The sequence below is a fragment of the Capsicum annuum genome, unplaced genomic scaffold (assembly GCF_002878395.1).
Source record: "Capsicum annuum cultivar UCD-10X-F1 unplaced genomic scaffold, UCD10Xv1.1 ctg5038, whole genome shotgun sequence".
In the NCBI taxonomy this organism is placed as follows: Eukaryota; Viridiplantae; Streptophyta; class Magnoliopsida; order Solanales; family Solanaceae; genus Capsicum; species Capsicum annuum.
Window position 1 is genome coordinate 874338 of NW_025858245.1, and position 8212 is coordinate 882549.

The 8212-nt window shown below is 34.0% G+C and overlaps 1 long non-coding RNA gene across 1 annotated transcript; it reads right to left on the minus strand.

Moving 5' to 3' along the window:
- Positions 1 to 1921: 1921 nt before the first annotated feature.
- Positions 1922 to 3798, minus strand: LOC124892757. Its single transcript, XR_007050405.1, has 2 exons — positions 3270 to 3798; positions 1922 to 2079 (listed from the first exon to the last, which is right to left on the minus strand). It is a non-coding gene; the product is annotated as an uncharacterized LOC124892757 (long non-coding RNA).
- Between the last annotated feature and the right edge of the window lie 4414 nt (positions 3799 to 8212).

Genomic DNA, 8212 nt, shown 5'->3' on the forward strand with positions numbered 1-8212 from the left:
ACCAAAAAGTCATCCATGAAGACTTCTATTGAATCCTTAACCATATCAGCTAAGACTGATAACATACACCATTGGAATATTGTTGTTGCATTGCACAAACCGAAGGACATCTGCTTGAATATGAATGTTCCATAGGGAAAAGTGAATTTTATCTTATCTTAGTCTACTGAGGCAATACAAATTTGATTGTACCCCGAATAACCATCAAAAAAGCAATACCACCCTTGGCCGGCCAACCTATCTTGCATTTGGTCCATAAAGGGCATGAGAAAATAGTCCTTGGTCCAAGTATTCAACTTGCGGTAATCTATGCACACCCTTCACCCCGTGACTGGTCGGATGAGAACTAGGTCATTTTTATCATCCACAACTACCGTAATGCCACCTTTCATTGGGACACATTTTATCGGTCTTACCCATGTGCTATTAGAGATTGGCTAGGTGACTCCCACATAAAGCAATTTTATAATTTATTTCTTCAGCACCTCTTGCATAGGTTGATTTAGCCTCCTTGATTTTCCATACTTGGTAAGCGGTCTTGTTCTAGTTTGATCATCTAGGAACAAATACCAGTAACTATGCCTATAATATCCATAATTATTCATCTGATTGGTCGAATAAACTTTTTCACTACCAATTTCAAAGCCTCCACTTGGTAAGGCTTGATATAACTTGAAATAATGATAGAAAAAGTGTAGCCTGGCCGTTAATATTTGTTGGGATCATTATTTCCGAATAACTACCTGTTCCACCCCACCTAGGTTGGATGTCAAGTCTAGGACGTTCTATGACAAGGATAAAAACTAACGTTTTTAATAACACTTATCATCCCTCCGTCCAAGAGGCATTGGACTTTACTATTTTTGAATTCGTGTTCTAGACAAAAGTAAAGCTATGTTGCCTAGGACTCAAAGTGTGTAATACTTTGGATAGCAACTAGAACATAATAGTCCCACGTTTGCCTGTTGATCAATTAACGTTTATTAATGTGATTACATGCAAAAATAAATAATTATTTATGATGTTGTTAACCTATAAACATGATATCTAAATGTTCAACAAGTATTTAGTATGAAAGAGACAATTGTGATTCGTGCGAAACAATTGTGTTGTCAAGTGTTTAAAGAGGGTGTCTAAAGTGCGGTACGGATTTCAAGAAATTATGCTTATGAAATAGTGTTAGTACTGTGAGCTAAGGAGAATGTAACGAGACATTAATATACCAAGTAACACAATAATATTGCCACATAGTCATTTATGCTGATAGTGCAAACAGTTTTACATTAGGATGCTGAAAATTGACATGCTAAAAGTGCCTAACACTATATTTTTTACATGTTGAAAGTTACGCTAATCATGTTGGAAAATCAATAAAACATGCTAGAAATTACTTTAGCCATGCTGAAATTATTATAAAACCTGCTGAAAAATTTGTTGAATATGTTGAAAGTATCATTAAACATTCGGGAAATTACCTTAATCATGCTAGAATGTAATTGAACATGCCAAAAAATTAACTTAAACATGCTGAAATTTTAATTAATCGTGCTGAAAACATTATTAAACATGCTGAACATCATTAGAATGTGCAAGAACAAGTTCTAGTGATGCTGAAATTATTTTTAATGCATATATTGATGCGCAGGAATTAGGTTAACAGACTTGAAAATATTGATATGCTTAATGCTTATGTTTAACATGCTACCAAAAATATATTTATATGTTAACATGCCATCAATATGCTAATATGCTTGATGTCAAATAGTTTAGTATGACGATTTTTAGGGATATTTAATAAACCGTGGATAATGATTTGCATATTAATAAATCCTAAGTTTGTGCCTAAATGATCCACGTAGCATGTAATACACGTAAAACCTACGTTGTGTCTATCTATGCCATTCATAGTTCACGTAAGTCCTCGCCCCCCAAAGTAGTCCCCAAATTATTATTACATTAATAATAACATTTTACAGAGGGTATTACAACATAAGTGATAGCCAGATTAAAGAAGAGAATTAAACAACAATCCTCTCCCTATCTCCGGGCGACTCTTCAAAATCTCGTGTCGAATTAGGCCTGCGAAACAATACATAATAGCATAAAAACAAGAACAAACATCGAAATATTCTTATAGGCATGTTCCTAAAACCATCATGTAGTCAACACATACACAGAGAATAAAATAATTGCGTCGATTCGTGAACTTACCAACAGTAAAATAGATAATAAGAGTAATACAACCCAAGCAAATTGTAATAGTGAAATACGCAAAGTGTTTTTCAGCAGCCTTGCAGGAGAACCAAAGAACCTTTAAAGTATCTAATTATTTTTGTATGAAAGTAGCCAATAATTTTAGTTAAGAGAGTAGTGATTATGAATTGTGAAACTTAAGCCGTGTGAACTTGTCCCTCAATGAAAGGAGAGGCGGGTTTGTATAGTGAATGGGTCAGACAAATAAAGAAAAGAGAATATCTTTTGTTAGTAAATTCGAAAAAAATAAAATCAATCAATCAAGAAATTTTCACACTTATATAAGTCAATTAATTTTAAAATCAGTCCAAACATAATAAGGAAGAGAGATATCAATCAACAAAGAACATATTTGATGTAACAAATAAACAAAACTTTCCTTAAATATAAAGATAACACGTAGCAATAGAATCAGTCAAAAATAAATAAAAGAAAGAACATATTAATCAAACGTAATTTACCAAAAATGCATCAATAAGAATATTTGATGAGAATAATAAAACTTACTCACCATAAATGACAAAACTGACAACATAGAGCTGTCAAATTATTTATGCACAATTGAATCCTATCTTGCCAAAAATATGTTACACACCACAAGTTAAAGCCAACCAGGTATCCGAATATGCCAAAAATAATTTATCAATTTCAATACTAAAATCACATCAATCAAGGGATAGAGAAAAATCAATCAAAACATGTCAAATATAATTCAATACTAAGCTGTCATACAATCCGAGATCGAATAGATGCCCTGAAGCTATAATATTTGACAGAACACATCGTTTGAAATCAAATAGAGTAAGAAAGGTTGTAATTTTGTCTGATAGGTGATAAAAACAAACAGTCAACAAACATGCACAGTTTATCGGACCAAAAATCTAAGGATTCGATTCTTTTCACAGAAAAGCATTTGTAATAAAACATATCAAACAGAGTGTCACACATTGTATGTCTGAAAAACTAATTTATTTAACTAAGAAAACATGCCACTTGAAATATTTTAGAAAACAAACCAAATAGAGGTCATTGGTGGTACTGGCAGAAGGTGGGGGTGACAATGGTGCAGTGGGATGGCTGTCTAGCCGCTGTTTGGTCGAAGAATGGACTAGAAGGGGGTTGAATCACGGCTAGAGAGGGGGATGCTCGTCGCTGTTTTACCAATGCAGGGAAGGGTAAGATCGGGGGCGACGCTGGAGTGGTAGCTCCGATCAGCGATAGGAGGCTAGTTGCATGGAGGCAGAGAGGGTTGTTGATGGCGATAGCAGATCTGGAAGGACAGAGGTAGGTCGTCGCTAGTCATTGCTATTGGAGGCGAGTTTCAATAGTTTTGAGGGCTGCTGGCGGTGGTTTTGCCGGAGAAAGAGGTGAGGCAGTGAGGTTGGGTTCTGTCCATTGTTGGTGAAGGCACCATGGCTGGTGCAGTGGCAGACTCAGGGAAGGTGTCACCGGCGTGGGCTCACCAAAAAAGGAGAGGCAACGGTTGTAAGGTTTTTAAAGAGAATATAGAGAGAGAGGAGAGAGAGAGCATCTAGAGATAGGGGGCGGCTGATTTGGAAAATATTTTATGTTTAGGGTTTTGGTTGTTATTAAAAAATAAGAAAAGGTTGAAATCATCTCAGTCGTTGGGTAAATTTTGATCAACGACTGAGATTAAAATTGGGCTAACACTTGGAACTTCGATTGAAATATTAGTGGCTAAAATTGACATGAGCTGAATTAAAATTGGCTAGATTTGTAATAACTTGGATAGAATTAGGCTATAAGATAAATAAAATCAGGCAAAATGACTTCAATTTTAGGCTGTTATTTAAATTCTAATGGGGATAATAATATATAATAATAGTAATCAAATAATAAATAATAATAATATATATAATAACAATGTTAACAAATAATAATAAATAAAAAATAATAATATAAACAAATAGTATTAAATAATGGAAAATTAGATAATGTATTTGCAAAAAATGTTAGTGTGCACAATTACATGAAAAATAATTTAATTAATAAAATTACATAAAATGTCATATTTGATTTTAAAAATTGTAAAAATTATAAAATAATTTATGCATTTTTCTAAATTATTATTGCGATACATTAGTATGTTTTTAACACAAGAATATTGTGTAAAAAAAATTTAATAATTAAATTTAAATAAATTTGACAAAACAGCAGCCTAAAAGTGATATCGGGAGGTCAAAATTGGGTGTCAACAACTTCCCCTTCGTTGTTTGATAATGATAAAAGAATTGTTAAGCAATGAAAGTTGACATAGTAGCCAATTTTGTTCGACCGAGATGACGGTTTGTTAGGAAGAAAACAACGGGAGGTGTTTAAAAATAGTGTGGCCGAGACTTTGTTCTTAATTCGCGTACATATCTCTAATTTTTATGAGAAATAGGTCGCGTGTAGTTCTAGATTTAGGAACGAACAATATTTCTAAAGAATGTTAATAATAAAAGACGAGGGGCATCAACAATGATATCGTGAGTTGGTGTGATTGAGACAAATTGAACTTGTAACAATAATGAGCTAAGAGGTGTAAGAATGAAGGTAGGATTTGAATACTGATAGCATGAATTGATAAGGTTAGAGAGATTTTGAGACGTGGAATGTGAATAAGATAAGCATATGAAAAACGTAAGGTCTTAAGAACTAGAATTATTGATTAAAGGTTCTACAGAAACCCAATATTGCCGACTAATGTTCTACAAGAACCCAAGATTGTTGAATAAGGTTCTACAGAAACCAAAGATTGTGATTACGGTTCTATAGAAACCCAAGATTATAGAATAAGTTTCTACAGAAACCCAAGATTTTTGAATAAGGTTCCATAGAAACCCAAGATTTTTGAATAAGGTTCTACAGAAACCCAAGATTATTGAATAAGGTTCCACAGACATCCAAGATTATAGAATAAGGTTCCACAGAAACCTAAGATTATTGAATAAGGTTCTACAGAAATCCAATATTATTGTATAAGGTTCTACAAAAACCTAATATTATTGAATAAGGTTCTACAAAAACCCAATATTATTGTATAAGGTTCTACAGGAACCCAATATTATTGAATAAGGTTCTACAGAAACCCAATATTGTGATTAAGGTTCTACAAAAACCCAATATTATTTGATAAGGTCTACAGGAACATAAGATTGTGATTAAGGTTCTACAAAAACCCAATATTGTGGATAAGGTTCTATAGGAACCCAAGATTATTTAATAAGGTTCTACAGGAGCTCAATATTATTGATTAAGGTTCTACAGGAACCCAATATTATTGAATAACATTGTTGAATAAGGTTCTACAGGAACCCAATATTGTGATTAAGGTTCTACAAAAATCCAATATTATTTGATAAGGTTCTATAGAAAGCCAAGATTATTTAATAAGGTTCTACAGAAATCCAAAATTATGGATAAGATTTAATAGGAACCCAATATTATGGACAAGGTTCTATAGGAACCCAATATTGTGGAAAAGGTTCGATAGGAACCTAATATTATGAATAAGATTATACAAAAACCCAAGATTGTGGATAAGGTTCTACAGGAACTCAATATTATGGATAAGGTTCTACAGGAATCCAATATTATGAATAAGGTTCTATAGTTGTGGACAAGGTTCTACAGGAACCCAATATTTTGAATAAGGTTCTACAAAAATCCAAAATTGTGGATAAGGTTCTACAGAAACCCAATATTATAGATAAGATTTCACAGGAACCCAATATTATTGAATAAGATTCTGCAGAAACCCAAGATTATTTGATAAGGTTCTACAGGAACCCAAGATTATTTGATAAGGTTCTACAGGAACCCAAGATTATTTGATAAGGTTCTATAGGAATCCAAGATTGTTTAATAATGTAATGTTAAAATAAAGTTAGAAAATAGAACAACTTAGCTCATTTTCCTTATTGGGGATGTAATCCTGGCCTCTTTAATGATATCACAGCATCGTTGTTGCATTTAGTACCTGTTGCCTGCGCTCAAAGAAAGATCATCAGCCAAAAATGATGTTGATTCATAACTTGCTCAATTTGACTCCTTGCTCATCATTTCCGCTTCATGGACTGTTAGGACTTGTACTTTATCATGGTGAAATTTTTGAGAAATTCTCAAAATTTCTGCCTCAGTTTAGAATGAGAGGCACTTTTCGTGCGTTATTCTTAATGGATTTATCGTTTACTTGTGAAATTTTTTAGGTTTTCTTGAAACCTCAATAATTCTGCCCTAGTTTTGTCTTTAGTCTTATATTCCTGTACCACTCAAAGAAATAATTAGTCCAAAAGAAATGGTTATCCTATATTTGAATATCGTGACCTCAATTTTAATATGCGTTTATATGCTCAAGAGTTAGGCCTATCCGCTTAACATTTTGGAAGTGTATGAAAAAGAGGGAAGATAAATGTTTTATTAGATTACGACCGGACCCAAAGCGGCTGCGTACGTATCCAAATGGAAGCCAGGTCAAACATAGTTCGTGAGTACAAAGAAATATAGAGAAAACAAGAAAATATCATTGGCCATAAGATAGATCAAAGGAGAATGGTAAAGAATAAGGATTGTTTGGACGTCAACTCATTTGGTGTGTTTTACGCTTCTTTCGTGAAAGTCTTGAAAATACTTTTGTCGGATTACCTTGAATAAAGATATCACCCATAGTAACAGAATCAATGCTCACTGGGCCTCATTGCACTTTTATCCTTTTTTGTTCTATCAGATTCTTAATCTTGTACCTTAGTACCGAGCATTCCTCAGTATCATGTCCTTGAATATTCGAGTGATAAGCATAGTTTTTAGATGGGTTGAAATGAGGGGGTGGATGTGCAGGGATACATCCTCTCCTCGATTCCACGATACCTTGGGCCCTTAATCTATCGAATATGTCTGCCAAGGGCTCAGTCAAAGTAGTAAAAGCTTGAGACGTCACTCCTTCCGATTGATGGAAATTATTATATATCAGATAAGGTCCTTAATAAAAGTTGGGTTATGTTAAAAAAGCCTCATTTTGAGAACCTTGCTGGATAGAGTGGGGTTGAATCTGAAAAGCCTTGTTTTGAGAATCTTGTGAGTCATAAGGTTCAATATGTACCCCATAAGAACCAAAAACATCATAAATCCCTTCATTATTCTGATAGCCTTGTGTCTAAAGTATGGAGGGTAATGAATCTTCTTCTCCTTCCTCAGATGGACTCTTTGGTGTTTGAAAAGTGACCAACTTTGTAGAATCATCAATTATTCTCCCCGCTCGAATTTTATAGTTTAATTTCTTTCCAATGGAAATTAGGCTTTCAAAATTGTGGCTGGTTAGGAAGAACATTTTCTAAAAGTAGATTCCATCTAGTGATTTGAGGAACATTTGGATAAACTCTTCTTCAGGTATAGAAGGACGTATGTTAGAAGCTTCTAATCGCCACCATATTGCATATTCCTCAAAAACTTCATGATCCATTCTTTTTACCTTAAGCAAATCTCACATTGTTGGTCTAGTGTTGATGTTAAACTTATATTTCCTTACAAAATCTTGAGCCAATTCTTTCCAATTATGCCATTTTTCAAAATCTTGTTGGGCAAACCATGTGAGTGCCATTCTTGATAGGCTTTAAACAAATAATCTCATCAAAAGAGCCTCATTATGTCCTATGCCAACTAGTTTTCCACAGTAGTCCGTTAGATGTGTGACTAGATCCCCATGCCCATCGAACACGTTGAGCTTTGGAACTATGTATCCCGAAGGTAAATTAACTTTTGAAAGTAGACACAGTTTCTCATACCTCAAGTCGTAAATTCTTTTAGAACGCAGCTTCTCATCCAACATTTTCTCTAGGTCATAAAGGCTTTGACGACATGCATCAGAATCAACTCCCTCATGGGCAGAAGGAAATTATTGAGAGGATGTGTGTGTAAGGCGAGAGTAAGGAAGCATAATGTTTTGTCTTAGGTGAAAAGA